Source organism: Monodelphis domestica, chromosome 1, assembly GCF_027887165.1.
Source record: "Monodelphis domestica isolate mMonDom1 chromosome 1, mMonDom1.pri, whole genome shotgun sequence".
NCBI classification, from domain to species: Eukaryota; Metazoa; Chordata; class Mammalia; order Didelphimorphia; family Didelphidae; genus Monodelphis; species Monodelphis domestica.
The window spans coordinates 595,601,388-595,618,326 of NC_077227.1; the positions used below are offsets into that span (position 1 = coordinate 595,601,388).

The window sequence follows — 16,939 nt, forward strand, 5'->3', positions numbered from 1 at the left end:
TCTTATCCATGGATTTGATAGGTAAATCTTTCTATGTTTCCCTAATTTATTTATATCATCCTTATACAATTTGGCCTTGTCTTGGTATATGGCGTGCAGTGTTATTCTGTGTCTAGTTTCTGCCAAAGTGCTTTCCAATTTTCCTTGCAGTTTTGTCAGATGTTGAGTTTTACCCTCGGAAAGCTTCATTCTTTAAGGAAACTGACTTCTTTTTGGTTTAAGGATCAAAATCATATTTGTGGCATTAAAGGAATTTGGGTAGGACTTCTTTACTTTTTTCACATAGTTCATATGGTATTGGGATTAATTATTCCTTAAATGTTTGGTAGAATTCACTTTTGAATTCATCTGGTCCTGGGGATTTTTTTCTTGGGGACCTCAATTATAGCTTATTCAGTATCTTTTTCTAAGATAGAGTTACTTTAGTATTCTATTTTCTTGTCTATTAATCTGAGCAGTTTATATTTTTGTAATTGTCATCCATTTCACTTGGATTGCAGATTTATTGCTATATAATTGGGCAAAATAACTCCTAATAATCGCTTTAATTTTGTCTTCATTGGTGGCTTATTCTCCTTTTTCAATTTTTGATACTAATAGTAATTTGGTTTTCTTTTTTGAAATCAAATGAACTAATGGTTATTTTATTGTTTTTTCGTAAAACTAGCTCCTACTTTTACTGTTTCAATGGCTCTTTTACTTTCAATTTTATTAATTTTATTTTTTATTATTTCTATTTTGGTATTTAATTCCGGAATTTAATTTTCTTTTTTTTTTCCTAGTGTTTTTAGTTGAATTCCTAATTCATTGATCTGCACTTTCTTTTATTGATGTACCCATTTAGAGATATACATTTTCTCCCAGGTATTGCTTTGGCCACATTCCACAAATTTTGGAATGTTGTCTCATTGTTGGCATTCTCTTTAATGACATTTTTGATTGTTTTTAGGATGAGTTTTTTGACCTACTCATTCTTTTTTAAAAGTTCATTTATTTCATTAATTTTGGATATTTTTCCATGGTTACATGATTCGTGTTCATTCCCTCCCTCTTCCATCCCCTTCCTGTAGCCTACGTGCAATTCCACTGGATTTTACATGTATCATTGATCAAGACTTATTTTCATTTTATTAATATTTGCAACAGAGTGATCACAGTTTACATCCCCAATCATATCCCCATCAACCCATGTGATCAAGCAGTTTTTTTCCTTCTGTGTTTCTACTCTCACAGTTCTTCGGATAGCATTCTTTCTCATAAGTCCCTCAGAATTGTCCTGGATCATTGCATTGCTCCTCGTAGAGAAGTCCATTACCTTTGATTGTGCCACAGGGTATCCATCTCTGTGTACAATGTTTTCCTGATTCTGCTCTTTTCACTCTGCATTAATTCCTAAAGATCATTTCAGTCTTTTTTTTTTTTTATAAAAACTCTCATTTTCTGCCTTAGACTCAATACTGTGTATTGTTTCCAAGGCAGAAGAGCAATAAGGGTTAGGCAATGGGGGTTAAGTGACTTGTCCATGGTCACACAGCTATGGAAATGTCTGAGGTCATTTTTGAACCCAGGATCTTTGTCTCTAGGACTGGCTCTCAATCTACTGAGCTATCAAGCTGCCCTCGACCCACTTATTATTTAAGATTAGATTATTAGTTTCCATTTAGGTTTTATTGTTTCCATGGCCCTTAATTAAATGTAATTTTAAAAAATTATGGTCTCAAAAGGATGCTTTCAATATTTCCACTTTTCTGTGTTTGGTTGTGTGGTTTTTATGCCCTAATAATACATGGTCAGTTTTTTTTTTTTTTAAACATGATCAGGTTTTATAAAGGTTCCATGATGGGGGGGGGGAGGGGAAGGTAAACTCCTTTCTATTCCCATTTAACTTTCTCTAGAGGTCTAGCATATATAAATTTTCTAAGAATGTATTCATCCCTTTGATTTCTTTCTTATTTTGTGGTTAGATTTATCTTACTCTAATTGGGAAAGTTGGAATCTCCCAGTAGCATAGTTTTTTTTGTATTTTTTCCTGTAATTTAACTTTTCCTTTAAGAATTTGGATGCCATATACCATTTGGTGCAAGTATGTTAAGTATTAGCATTATTTCATTGTCTATGATTCCTTTTTAGCAAGATGTAGCTTTCTTGTTCATTCCTTTTACTTAGGTCCATTTTTGCTTTGTCAGAGATGATTGCGACCCCAGCCTATTTTTACTTCAACTGAAGCATGATGGATTCTGCTTCAGCCCCTTATTTTAATTCTGTGTATCAATCTGTTTCAAGTGTTTTCCTTGTGTTGGATTCTGATTTCTTAATCCATTTTACCATTTGCTTCTGTTTTATGGGTGAGTTCATTCCATTCATATTCACAGTTGTAATTGGAATTATGCATTTCCATCCATCTTTTTTTTCCCTCTCTTTATCCTCTCTAATTAAGGTCCCTTTTGCTTCTGACCACTACCTTCTTTTATTTTCCTTCCTTTTTATGACTCTTCCCTATCTCTTTCCCTTTCTCTTTCCCAGTTGGGTAAGATAGATTTCTATTACTAATTGAGTATGTATATAGATATCTATTTCCCTTCCTTTTGAACCCATTTAGCTGTGACTCATTTAAGCATTGTCTGTCTTCCCACTTCCAGTTCTCTTTCCACTGTAAAAGTACTTCCTGTGCACTTTTATGTGAGATAATTTTCCTTAGTTCTCCCTTCTCCCTCTTGCTCACCTATCTTTTTTCTCCCGTCATCCCTACATAATTGATTCACTCTTGCTCCCACTTTCTAAGTAGAATTTGTCTATTTGTTATTGCACTGTTGTTTTAGTTGTATCTCATTCTTTGTGCCCTCAGGATTTTCTTGGCAAAGATACTGGAGTGGTTTGCTATTTCCTTGCTATTTCCTTCTCTAGCTCACTTTATAGATGAGGAAATGAGGCAAATAGGATCTTATCTCAGAGTCACCCAGTTAGGGAGTGTCTGAGACCAGATTTGAACTTCCCGATTCCAGATTTGGTGCTCTGTCCACTAGGCTAACTAGCTGTCCTACAGTCTGTGTGCCTGTCCTAATAATAAAAAAGTTAAAATATATGTATCGTTTTCCCATGGAGAAAAGTATAGTCTATTCTTAGTGAGGCCTTTATGATTTCTCTTTCATGTTTATTTTTCTATGCTTGTCTTGATTCTGGTATTTGAAAAGTAATTTTCTCTTCATCTTGACATCAGGAATGCTTGAAAGTCCTCTATTTCAATAAATATCCATATTTTCTCTTGAAGGTTTATGCTCAGTTTTGATGGGTAGGTTATTCGTTGTAATCTTAGCTCATTTGCCTTCTGGAATATTTTATTCTGTCTGTGCTCCTTAATTTGATAGTTGCTAAATTTTTTTTTATGATCTTGATTGTGGAGTCATACTTTTTTTTATTGGTTTCTTTCTTGTTCCTTAAAGCATTTTCTCTTTGATTTGGGAGTTGTGAAATTTGGCTATAATATTCCTGGGAGTTTTCATTTGAGGTCTCTTTCAGATGGTGATTGGTGGATTATTTCAATTTCTATTTCCCATCCTGGCTTTAGGAAATTGGCAGTTTTCCTTGATAATTTATTTGATCCTAGCTTTTGGGTAATACAACAATTCTCTAAAATTTTCTCCTTGATCTATTTTCCAGGGGAGTTTTTCCAGTGAGACTACATTTTCTTTTTTTCCCCATTCTTTTGAATTTGTATTATTTTTCTTGATATCTCACAAAGCCATTAGATTCCATTGATACAGTTCTAATTTTTAAGGAATGATTTTCTTCAGTGAATTTTTGTATTTCTTTCCATTTGTTCTTTTTTTAAGGTATGATTTTCTTTAGCATTTTTGTGCCTATTTTATCAAGGTATTAATAGTCTTTCCATACTTTTCTTGCTTTGCTTTCATTTTTTTCCTCTATCAGTCCTACTTGATTTTGAAAAGTTTTTTTTTTTAGCTCTTCCAGAAGTATTTATTAGGTTCCTGTCCAATTCATTGTTTTCTTTGAGGCTTTGCCTATGGCTCTTTGACTTCATTGTCTTTTGAATTTGTATCTTGATCACACCTGACACCATTGTAGCTTTTTTATGGACAGGTTGTTTTTTTTTTAAATTTGGTTGTTTGCTCATTTTTCTACCCTGGTTTTTGATTTGGAACTTTTATGTCAATGGTGGACTCTGTACAGGGCCTTGGGGAGAGAGGGAGGTTTGTCTCAAGCCTCAGATGTTTTTGTACTGCTACTAGTTCTAAAGGTATGAAAATTTTTGATGCTTCCCAAGTGTTGTAATCTGGGGAGAGTTTTGCCACTGTTTTTTTGGTTTGTATTCTGGTCCTTACTCTGGTAGAGTCCCTTATTCCTTGTTATTGCAATTAATACTGCTTCTTAGGGTCCCTGATCACTTGGGGTCTGAAGTGATACTGCGTCTCATGGCTTTCACAACCACTTGAACAAAAGTATTTTCTCTCCCCTCTTAAACTGTGACCCTAAATGTGAGCATAGGCAATGGAATTACCAAACAGTTGCTTTTCAGGGGTCCCATACTCTCCTGACTGAAAGTGTTTCTCTCTGTTCTTGAACTATGACCCAGAGTGCATATGGACAATGGAGTTTACAAACAGCATCTGTTCCTGTGTCTTAGTGCTAGCACAGGAATACCTTGCATCTTTTTCAGACCATCGTTATCTCTGGCTTGAGATTTCCTGAAACTGTTGCTGCTGCTGCAACTTTCACTACTTAGTCCCCTATTGTGCTTCATCCATGTGGGCTCCAGGCCATACTCTCTTCTCCTGTGTCCCAGATCGCTCTAACCTCCTATGTTGTCTTAGGCAGGAATAATGTTTCATTGCAATCTTTTATTGGATCTGCCGCTTCACAATTTGGGGCATTACTTTAGTGTTGTTTAGAGGAAGATGTTTAATGTTTAGAGGGGAATGTTGTTAGAGCTCAGCTGAGTGCTTCTTTACTTTGCCATCTTGGTTCTTGCCTGAAGGCTGACTTATTTGAGAGTTGTTGCAAGGGTAAAATCAACAGGTTTTGGTAACAGATTAGATATGGATTGTGAAAGAGAATAAGAAATTGAGGATGACTCTTTGGTTGGAAATCTGAGGGACTGAGAGGGTGATAGGGAGAATTTCTGAAGAAAGATAATTAGTTATGTTTTGAATGTGTTTGGAAGAAGATAACTATTGGGCATGCTATTTGAATAGTAATTGTTGATAAGAGACTGGAGATCTGCTGAGAAGTTAGTAGAAATTGCAGAAAGGTGGAGCTGCCAAAAAGCTCATGGTTCTCTATTACTGAAAGTTTTTAAACACCTGTTAGCATTGTTGAGGGGTATTTGGTGGTGTATGAGTTGGACTAGAAATTTCTTTTAACTCTGGAGCTATGGTTTTGATGCTCAATATATAAATTAGAATATAAGTGCATGAGAATAATGCAATGATTCATTGGTCTTGGTGAATGCCATTCTCTTCTTCAGCTGTAATCTAGCTCTTGGCAACAGAATCAGAGATTACAGACTTTAATGAAAATAACATTGAGAAGAATGCTTCTGTAACCAAAGAAAAGGTCAAGGGAATAATATTAAAGGTTTTCCCTCTTTAGAAGGAATTATAGAGGTTTAGCTTGTTCTAATAGACTAATAGTCATAGAGAAAATCAACCAAATGTTGCTGCATTTGTGAAAATCTTAGTATTCTTCTGCAAAATTCGATTTTATAATCAATGTGCCCCTAAACAAAAGCATTTGGAATAAAATTAATCCCATGGAAATTGGAGACCCTTTAGTTCTTTGTGGAACAGAAGGAACATACAATGAACTCTACAAGTATTTAAAATACCTTATATCAGGGGCCATTCCTCCTACAATTATATATAGGCCCTTAAGGTTGGACCTTAAATCTCATCATCAGAGCAAAACAAAAAATATGCAAGTATCTCTTCCACATTTTGTGACTTCACCTTTCAGGGTTTTGATATATCACCAGTTGACATAAGAAATCAAATGGGAATTTTGGGGAAGCTTTGCTGAAGTTGTAGGTAACAACCTGGAATGTTAACATGGACCTACATGTAGCCCTATGAATAAACACAACCCAAATTTTACAATAAGGTAAACACTACATAAAAGAAAAAGAAAAAAAAATTCAGACTTCTTTGGTACAAAGGGTAGGCCAAAATATATTACAAGGATTTTTTGGATTGCAAGAGTGCTGTGTCACTAGTTCCTGAGTTGTGGTATTAGTTTTGAAAGAAGAGTGATATTATTTAGCTGCTACTTAAAATTGCTAATTTTACCCCACTCTGGTTTCTCCATTTTCATCTTCCTCTTTTTATATTTCTGATAAAAAAAAATTGGAACTCTAGAATTTATTTCAAAACATCAACTCAGATATGAGGAAGGAATTTAGAGGGCAATGTTAAGACATTATTTTCTTTTTCTTCCTTTTTAATAAATTGTATAAATACAACAAAATTCTGTAGGTTACTGCTGACAAATACTTTCCCAGTAATCTTTCAGAACCTGACCTAGAGTATTTATGATATTGATGGGTGGAGTTTGGGAGATTAAGTACCTAAAACTTTGTTTCCCCTCTGTATTGGAGTAATTGTTTTAAACCTGTGGTTAGTAAATGTCAGGAGATTAAGGAGGGATTGGGACTCTTATGGATAAATTCTATTAATAATTTTAAAACAATCAAGTAGTTCTACAAAATTACTTCTGTGACACAGATATACTTTTTATACCTAAACAAGGGAGCACAAAATAGAAAGAAAATTGTAAGCTAACTTCCATAATGAATAGTGATGCAGAAGATTGTAAATAAAATACTAGCAAGAAGATGATAGAAATGTAATACAAAGATCATACATTATGAGTAGATGAGATTTTTTGCCAGGGATGAGCAGCTCATGGAATATTAGGAAATCTATAAGCATAATTGACTATATTAATAACAAAAACAACATTCATGTGTTAATAGATGCATAAAAAAGCTTTTGACAAAATATATGACACATTCCTATTAAAAACCAGAAATTATAGGAATAAATGAAGCTTTTCTTAAAATGATAAGTAGTATATAACTTAAATTAAAAACAAGCATTATCTGCAATGAGGATAAACTAGAAGCTGGTCTAATAATAAGATAAAGGGTAAGGCAAGGATGTCAATTATAACATTATTATTATTATTATTATTGTTATTATTATTATTTTAAACACCTACCTTCCGTCTTGGAGTCAATACTGTGTATTGGCTCCAAGGCAGAAGAGTGGTAAGGGCTAGGCAATGGGGGTCAAGTGACACAGCTGGGAAGTGTCTGAGGCCAGATTTGAACCTAGGACCTCTCATCTCTAGGCCTGACTCTCAATCCACTGAGCTACCCAGCTGCCCCCCATTATTATTTTTTAAGAAAGACTTGTTGGGATAAAATTGTTGACTGTATTGTGTCACTGATTGGATATACTTTTTTTCTTTTTTTTTTAAGAGAAGGCAAAGGGTAGTATTATACTAATAAGGTATACTAATATGAGACTGTCTAGGAACTAGCCTGGGTTGAAACCTGACAGTTTGGGGGTGAAGGTCAGAGGTAGAAGAAACAAAAGTGATTTTTGTCATTTACAATATCCAGACTTCTTGACAAAAATAGGAACTAGATTAGGTGTTTACCTTGCATAGAATAATGCTATAGTAGTGATGGAGGATATCAGTTATTAAAATACTTTCTGGTGTTTCTCTGCTAAAAGAAGAGCAGTTAATAATTTTCTTACATGCCTTAATAATAATTCAGTCTTGCAAGATGCAAGGACCAACAAAGTGAAATTCTATTCTACATCTGATTCTCATATGAAAGAACTTGTTATTGGAGTGCAAATAATAGGAATCCTGTGGGGCAGTGCAGAGGGGGATTTAAATTTACAACTTCAGTCTAGAGTTTATGATATAAAAGGAGATGAGATCTTGGCATAGTCTGACATGTACCCTAGATTTTGGGAAAAGAGATTTTGTTTTTTTTTTAAACCCCTACCTTCCTTCTTGGAGTCAATACTGTGTATTGGCTCCAAGGCAGAAGAGTGGTAAAGGCTAGGCAATGGGAGTCAAGTGACTTGCCCAGGGTCACACAGCTGGGAAGTGTCTGAGTCCAGATTTGAACCCAGGACCTCCCATCTCTAGGCCTGGCTCTCAATCCACTGAGCCACCCAACTGCCCCGGGAAAAGAGATTTTAAAGGGTTCACAGGAAAAATAGGTATTATTTCATAGATTCAAATGCTTCAGGGAAAGTTAGCCTAGGGGAGGGAGGAAGATATTCAAGCATGAAATTCTGAAGACACAAAGGGGAAGCAGTTCCAATGAGGAAGAAAAATAGTATTTGTTTGAAAAGCTTGATGTGGGTACACAAAGAATTTGCCAGTTTACTTTGATTTTAAAAAGATATAGAAAATGTGGAAACAAGGAAACAAGATAACAGGATGAATAAAAGAATGTAGCAAAGTCCTATAAAAATAGTCCTAGGGACTATTGAAGCTAAAGAATGATCTGAACCTGGGAAGGGATGCCGAAAATAAGTCTTATTTTTAGCTACTTTGGGAGAAAAAGCAGCAAAGAAGGGGGATTCAAGACCTTTGGGGTAAATGGGGTAGAGAGAAGACTGACTTCCTATTTTTCTTCTAGATTCTCTGACAAGGAGAAAGGACATTTGTACCAGAAATCACAAAACGAAAGTGACTAACAGAGAGTTAAAACTGGGCAAATATGGAATAGAAGAGAATACAATCAAATATATATATACAGAACTAATTGGTTGTTATCGTGGCAGGCTTCCAGTGGAACACTCTAGGGATCTGTGTTTGGTACTGTGCCTTTTTTTTTTTAAACATTATTTTATTTGGTCATTTTCAAACATTATTCATTAGAAACAAAGATCATTTTCTCCCCCCCCCCCCCCAATGGTGATGTGTGATTCCTCTGGGTATCACATGGTACCGTGCTTTTTAACATTTTTATCAATTGACTTTTTATCAGTGACTTGGATAAAGTCACAGATAATATGTGCAAATGACACAAAGCTGGGAGAAATACACTGGATGGAGTCAGGATTCAAAAGGATCTTGACAGGCTAAAGCACTGGTCTGGATCTAATTATCAAAATTAATAGGAATAAATGAAAAAATGTCTTGTATGTGGGCAGTTGGGGGAAACATGGTTGGAAATCAATTTGAAAGAAGATCTGGGGGTTTTCTTGAATTCCATCATAACTTCTTCTGGCTTCCCTCTTGACTCTACTATGTACAGCATTCTCATGCTGGAAGATATTTCTACTTCTGCAGTCATTTCATGATGAAAGATTATTCTTCTTCTTTAGCTCTCCTCTAATTGATGTTACATTCAGAACCTCCTTTTTGAAGAAATGCCCACATCCTTGCCTGTTCCTTCATGCTTCTCCCTGCTTTACTCTTAACTCTTTGGACTTTTCCTTCAAACTCTTTTCTCCCTTTCAGCTCCCTAATATATTTTATCTTCCCTCAATATAAACTCATTGATGGCAAGGGCTGTCTTTTTTTTTTCCAGTGTTTAGCACATAATAAGTACTTAATTAATGCTTATTATTTTATCCCTCAAATCTACTCTTCCTGATTTCTCTATTCTGTTAAGGATGTCATCAACCTTCCAGTTACCCAGGTTTGCAGCCTTATTGTCATCCTTGTCTCCTTGTCTCTTGCCAAATTTTGCAGTTTTTAGCTTTACAACATCTTCCATACACATCTTCTATTTTCTAGTTAATATAACTATACACCTCTAATCCCATTTGCCTTTGCAAAGAATTGGGGTGAGGGGCTGAAAGACAAGAAGGAGGGAAACTACTTTAAAGAAGCTGTCTTCTAACTTTTCTTTGGTCCAAGTTTGATTATTTTCATGTCAGGACATTCTGTTTTGTGACTAGTTTGCTATTGTTCTTTCCATTTTTGTGAGTAGATATTGTTTTGTACTTTGTATTTTTATCCTTATTCCAATCCAGCCCAGTCACATTTAATTATGTGCCTGTGATGATCCAGTCCCTTCTCTTAACAAGCTTACAATCTATGGAGGGAGACAGTATACAAAAGGAGTCAGAAAAGCAGTTCAGGGAGGAGAGAAAAGGGAATGGGACACCAGAATGTACATACATAGCCTGGGGGTATCTTGTTTGGATTTGAAACCAGGCAGGGTAGCAGATGCAAAGTGGAGTGAATTGAAAACCTATTTCCTTTAAAAAAGATATCATTGGAAGGAGTTTGGTACTCAACCTTCTAGCCCTCCAAAAAGAGGGGAGAAAAAGCTAGAAGGTGGAGTCAATTGAGGCTTTGAGGCAGTGGTCTCCAAACTTTTTACACAGGGGGCCAGTTCACTGTCCCTAAGACTGTTGGAGGGCTGGACTATGAACAAATTTGTATACCACTGTTTGGGATAGCAGAGGCTGCAGGGCTGGCTGTGATGGGCCTGTCAAACCTTGCACAGTCCCATCACCACCACCACTATACGGGGCAGCAGTATACATAATGTGGAATCCCCTTCCCCAGATTGCCACTCATCATGCTGATGTCTTCCATTGTGCAGCCACATAATCCTTTGTGCTCTGCCTCCTTCAGTTACTCTCAGAACAAGGTGCCACGCAAAGGATTATGTCAGCGGAAGTAGTACTGTACATGAGCTACACTGCACTTTGTGGCGCCACCGCACACAGTTCTCTTCTCACTGACCACCAATGAAAGAGGTGCCCTTTCCGGAAGTGCTGTGGGGGCCAAATAAATGGCCTCAGGGGCCACAGTTTGGGGACCCCTGCTTTGAGGCTTGAGTTATCAGCATGGTAGCTATCATAGAGCCTGACACCTAGGCTCTTAGAAAATGCTTTTTGAGTATTTATGATTATTTGTTTTTGTTTTCCTGACTCTGCTTACTTCACCTTGCATCAATTCATGCCTTTCTATGTTTATCTGAAGTCATATTTATCATGTCTTAAGGCAGAGTAATATTCAATCTACTTTATTTCCAGTTCTTTGCTACTACAAAAAATTGTTCATATGAATTTTTTGGTATATGTGAGACTTTTAAAAAAATCTTTGACATCCTTGGAATAACCATTTTTTTCCATGTAACCTTATATAGTATTGACTTTTTTGCTGTCTTGTCATACTGTTGACTTATGTTGATTTTATAATCTTAAAATTCTTAGATTAAAAAAGAGTAAAAACAGATGACCTGATGTATAGCCATGCTTCCTTCATTTTATATTTGTGAAAAAAGTTTTTGAACCCAAGAGTAAGATTTTGAAAGATTAGCTTGATGGATTTGACTCAATGTTTGAGTCTACTGGGGTTTTTCCCCCAATCTGATTGTCTCTTATATTTTTCTGTTAGCAATCCCTGTTGCTTTATGTTATCGGCAAATCTGATAATGAGTTTTGTTATTGTTGTTGATGTGGGCTGTGTTATGTCAACATTTGTGGTTGCACATTTTACAGATCCCTCTTATCCTTAATACAGGCCCAATTCTCTGATCCTTTCTAAGAAAATGGCAACCAAGGTTATAGATAGTTTGTGACATTATTGGTACTGGGCACTATTAGATGAAGTATTATTGGCTCTATTATATTCAGATGCCTGTCTAGCACTTGAAACTCTGTGACTTTGGTCTAGTCACTTAACCTTTCTGAAACAAGATTATCCTCATCTACGAAATGGGAACACTAATGTATATTCTGTGTAATTTATTGGATGAGTAATGAGAATCTGTGATCATAAACCAGTTCTTAAAAAGGTTAAAGTATTATGATTACTACTGCTCCGGTAGGATTTGCTAAAAATAGTAACTTTACTTTTGGTCCCTAGAAAGCCTTTCATGGGTAGTGTCTTTGGAGGGGGGGGATATTAAAACTTTTTTGGGATGCCCATAGTGAATTGCTAGTGGATATTTCTAAATTAGATAGCACTATGTAGATAAGTCATAATAATACAAGATAACTCTCTATTCAGTATACTCTTTTTGCAGACTAATTTATATTGTTAAAATGGTTAAAATTAGCCCTTGTGCCTAAACAGGTGAAGTTTTAGTTACCTAGAAAATTGATTTGGGGATCATTTCCTTTTTCTGGTGTTGAATGAATGAGATTTCTGTACTTTGGACTCTGTATATGACATATGACTATAAATTAATGAGATTGATTTTCAGTATTTAATTCATAACATTCATTCACTTCACTCATATTATGCTGCAAATTCTTAAGCACTTTTGACCCTTCTCTATATTTACTTTAGTTCCCATTTCTAATATTTTACGATTCTACTTTAGAAAAATCATATTTGGAAGAGTGATCATGAGTCTGTTAAGTTGAATTTAGGGGTTTTGACTGAATATGATAATTATTGGTCACCAAGGATTTTATTGATAAAATCCTAAATGAAACACTCAAGTCAGAATGAAGTTTATGGTGATTTAATTACAACAGGAGGAAGAAATTATTAGGGGGAGGCGGGGGAAGGAAAGGAGGTTAACTCTAAAAACCCCTCTGTCTCAGGCTGAGCCAAGGCAGGAGTCTAAGGCCTTGGAGAGCCAAGGCAGAGAAGGGAGTCAGTCCTTATCACTCATGTGACCGATCTGTCAAGAAGCTGTCTGCTGGGTTCCTCCAAACTTGAGTTCCAGGATAGAACTCACATCTAGCCCTCTCCACAGGAAGTCAAGAGAGCTCCAGAGGCTGTTCTCTACCTCACTTCCTGAGTCTCACATGTGCCAATGTGGCTCAAGCTTGGCTTAGGACAACCCAGGGCGGCAGTCAGTTGTTTCTGATTTGTCAGTTGCTAGCACATGCCCATGTAATGTGGGTGTGCACATTCCTGGGTGCTAGATCAAGCAAAATGGAAGAAATTTAAAAATCACAATCTTGTACTCTCTTTACCTTTTTTAGAAATAGCTCATCAAATTGGTTGAAATGGGTTTCATTCACTACAAGCTCTTACAAGCTCTTTTGTTTAGGAAATGAGTTTAATCTCACCTTTTGTCATTTATTGTCATACCTTCAGACAAGAAAACTTCAGAAATCACTTAGAAAATCTTCCTTTACATGCTGCATGTGCTAGTTTTACAACTGTTAGTTTATTGGCTGCAAATATTCCCTGAAAGTGCACCAAATATTGGGGTCTATAAAGGGTCTGAACAATGAGGGAGTAGATAATAGAAGTATAGATATAGATTTAGATCTGAAAGAGAGCTAAAGATCTCTGAAGTCATCTCTTCTACTTTATTTTGCACTTGTGGAAACTGATTATGGAGAGCTTAGGTGACTTGTTCTAGGTCACATAGGTAGTAGAAATGGAATTTAAACCCAAAGATCTCAGACTTAAAAGCAGTTGTGCTTTCTACTCTTCCACATTGTGAGAGCTAGTAATTTTAAATCTCTTTGAAAATTTGGAATATTTTCATGTATACTGTTAGAGTTTAGAATATGGAATTTGCTTCTTGATTCCTATTTCTTTTTATAGTGTGAGACAAATAATAAAAATAGTAATAGTTCACATGTGTTTTCCATACATTGTTGCTTTTGTTCAGAATGGAGGAGAGGGGTAAAGGAGTATTGGAACCAGGATGGGGTTTGCCTCTCAAATTCTGGCTATTTGAAGTTAGGAAAGTGACTTAATCAGTGCTTAGGCAACTCTTTTTAACCAGGATGGGGTTTGCCTCTCAAATTCTGGCTATTTGAAGTTAGGAAAGTGACTTAATCAGTGCTTAGGCAACTCTTTTTAAGATGATAAATTGTAGATCACAGTGGGAGAGGGAATTCCCTACACCAATTGAAAACTGTCAATCAGCAAACATTTTATTAAGCACTGGCTGTATGCTAACCTCACTGTGTCAAGTGCTGCAGTTTCAAAGATGAAGAAACAGTCCTTCCCTTCAAGGAGCTTCTTTTCTCCTAGGGTAGACCACAGGAGGTATATTTGCAAAATTACTCACTGAGTTAAATACAAAGTAATCTTGGAAGGTGAGGTGGGGTGGGAGGAGACTCGGGAACAATCCAAAAGGCTTCAGGAGGTGACTGGGTTTTTTAAAATGAATAGAACAATACTTTAACTTACCTTCCTCAAGTGTCTTTAGGTGGGAGAATAGGAAGGAGAGACTAAGGGTCAGCTCTGTAACATACAAAATAATATCATCCATAATATGGTTTATTAAACAATGGCAAGCACATTGTGTTCCTTGCAATGTTCATTGCTACTCTGTTGCCTGAATAGAGAGAAAGAATAGAGTTTCTAATTATAATAATTTTCTAATAATTAGAATATTTTGCATTCATTTTCTTTTAAGAATCTATTTGGGTAAGTACTAGCCATCAGAAGTTGTTAGAAAATAGTATTTATGCAGCAGCTGGCAGCTACCAGTGTTCATGGATCTATATTGTGATCAACTAGTAAAAGTATTTCGTTAGTTGGATGTACAGTTTGATTTCCTTATTGCCGCATGAGTAAATCCTTTGAGCAGCTGCTTTGGAAGGGATGTATAATAAACATTTCTCCACTTGTTTTAAATATGTAGCTGTTATTGTTAGAGAGTATTAGCTTGCCATCTGGCACAAAGGAAGTGCCTTACTAGAGCTTAAATCCCTCCATGTGGTGTTGATATAATTTGAGGTATTTATTTATTGTCCACTGAGGACTGATTATTGATATCTGTTAGCCTTTTGGTTTCATAGGCAGATACAATCATTTCTAGCAAATGGAATGGACTATTTGTGGAGTAAAATTCATAAAAATGTATCTTAAACCATAATTGTGGAGAGAGATTAGTTTCTTTTAAAGCTGTAAGATAGTTATTCATAGCCTCTTTTAGCACTGCTTTTTAAATCTTAAAATAAATTCAGACTTCCACCTGACAGATTGGAATTAGTAGTATCATTTAGTATCCAGTTATAGAAACCAAATTATAACAAAATGCAACTGAATTCAGTAAAATTTTTAAGTTAAATTGTATTTTATTAATCACAACATACCTTCAGGTCTTGGAAAAATAATATATGTTGGGGTGTATAAATTTTTGTCTATTTATGGAATAAATTATGAATTTGTAGACCTCTTAAACTAGCTCTCTGCACTTCCAACCCCCTACCCCCATCAATGCCCTTGTTAGTATCCTCTTTAATGTATCTTAATTAGAGATTGTTGAGGGAGGGGTATTGAGGTAAAACTGGAAAAGGGGCCAGGAATTGGGTATTAGCCATTCTGGTGTCAGTAATCAGGATATCAAACATCCTTCCCCTCATACCCCCAAACATCTGATTATAAAGACATATTTTCTGATTTAGTTGTCAAATAAATAACAATGCAGCTATCTTTTTACACATAAGATAATTTCAAATAGTGACTTGAAAAAATCCATATTACATTACTTTCTGGTTGCTTTGTTAGTGTTTGTGTGTATGAGACAGAGACTGACACTAATGTAATTTTAAAAAATTCTTTGGTATTTTCAGTTTTGATTTCTTTCTTTATTCTTAGAAGGCAAACAAGTATGTTTGGTGAAATGACTTGTTCTAGCTACAAAATAAAGAAAAGAAACTGTTGTTAAAATGTAGTATTGTAGTCATGGCCGCTGTCCCCCCCCACCCAAAAAAAAAAAAAAGAATGCTGAATAGTGAAATAAATTTGGCTTTGGAAAGTTATTCCATTACATGAAAGTTGTGTTTAAGGAATGTTTAAGTCATTATGTTTTATAAGGTTAGGGTAAGAGGTAAAATTTAAGGATATTGGAAAAGAATACTCAACACAAACAGATTTTGTTTTAGTGTCTTATGCCTGATATTAAAAAATATTTTTCTTAGTACTGATTTCCTAAAGGCAAAATTTTCTTTTAATCATAAGATATAAAAAAAAAAATTGTAGTATTGATTGTCTTTCTTGGCTTTAGGGTATCTGCAGTAGAAAAACTTAGAGGCAAGCCCACTTCCTAGGACCTTGGATTGATCACACCTAGATTGGTTGTCTAGAATGGTCAATTATCTTTATTTCTTGAATTTATCCATTCTTTTTTCTATCTTTTTAGCTAATTGAGCTTGTGGCTTTTGACAGCTCAGAGCTGAAAAATGCAAGACTGCTTACCTAGCATTTCTCCAGTTTTTGAAGTAACCAGACTCAGTGCGAATAATAATCGTTTGGAATGTCATCCTTTGATGACAACGAATAACTTCATATTCCAAAACCAAATTTCCATATGCTAAAAAGACTCTGCAAAGATGATGAAATGAAAGGTAAAATTTCATTTTAATTCAACCTGGGACTAATAGAACCTAGACTGAAAAGTTTGACTCTGAGGCTCTATTCTGTGTGGGACCAAAAATGAGCCCTTTCATTTCTTTGAGTCTTAGTTTACTCATCTGCAGAATGAAGGATACTGGTATAGATGACTCTGCTGTCCCTTCCCACTCTAAATCTTTATTTCTTTGCTCACCTAGTATTTGAATTGCTGATCATAATGTGAATGACTCCTTCTTAGGCTTGTTGTAAATAATTGTGTTGTTTCTCGGTGCAGAGATAATCTCATCTTCAGCAACAGTTTTAACAATTTATAGCCTATATCACTTTACTCTGAGCACTTGTCCAGATAAACAGTAGAGTACCACTAAAGAGTTTTCAATTTTTGTTTTCATCCCTACACAGATTATGAATACAAAGGAATACTTCACCTGTCCTCTTGTCTGGTCTCAATACCAAAGAAAACCCATTTGGAATATAGTATTACCACAAATTTTACCTGTCATAGGAAATACTCCACCATGGTGAACTTCCGAGGGCCCGATGGTATGAAAATGAACAGCTATTGAGAGACTTTTTACATCTCTCACTGGCAATCACCACAATACTTGATATTTTAAAGCATAGTGCTATATCTTTACTGTAATGTTTTATTGAA

At 35.5% G+C, this 16,939-nt stretch overlaps 1 protein-coding gene and 1 long non-coding RNA gene across 2 annotated transcripts in view; both read left to right on the plus strand.

Moving 5' to 3' along the window:
- Positions 1-16,939, plus strand: part of XKR6 (XK related 6) — a 391,398-nt gene that overhangs the window by 13,167 nt on the left and 361,292 nt on the right. The gene's annotated exons all lie outside the window — the stretch shown is intronic.
- LOC107649372 (uncharacterized) overlaps positions 16,074-16,939 on the plus strand; it is an 85,565-nt gene continuing 84,699 nt past the window's right edge. Inside the window, exons 1-2 of the long non-coding RNA XR_008915588.1 lie at positions 16,074-16,277; positions 16,687-16,827. This is a non-coding gene — a long non-coding RNA (uncharacterized LOC107649372). The remainder of the gene's footprint in view (positions 16,278-16,686; positions 16,828-16,939) is intronic.